The sequence below is a fragment of the Portunus trituberculatus genome, chromosome 37 (genome assembly GCF_017591435.1).
Source record: "Portunus trituberculatus isolate SZX2019 chromosome 37, ASM1759143v1, whole genome shotgun sequence".
Classification (NCBI taxonomy): domain Eukaryota; kingdom Metazoa; phylum Arthropoda; class Malacostraca; order Decapoda; family Portunidae; genus Portunus; species Portunus trituberculatus.
In genome coordinates, this window is record NC_059291.1 from 2,986,687 (window position 1) to 2,986,911 (window position 225).

Consider the following 225-nt stretch of genomic DNA (forward strand, 5'->3'; position numbering starts at 1 on the left):
AAAAGGAAGAGAAGATGGAGAAAATAATACAAAGGAGAATAAACAACAACAAACAAACATTAATTATTAACTGAAGAATTTGTGAGAACTGCAAGTAAGTAAATAAGTAAGTAGGAAAGGATGGAAGAAAGGAAGGAAGGAAGGAAGGAAGGAAGGAAGGAAGGAAGGAAGGAAGGAAGGAAAGGAAGGAAATAAGGAGAAAAGGAAGAAGGGATGAAAAATGAT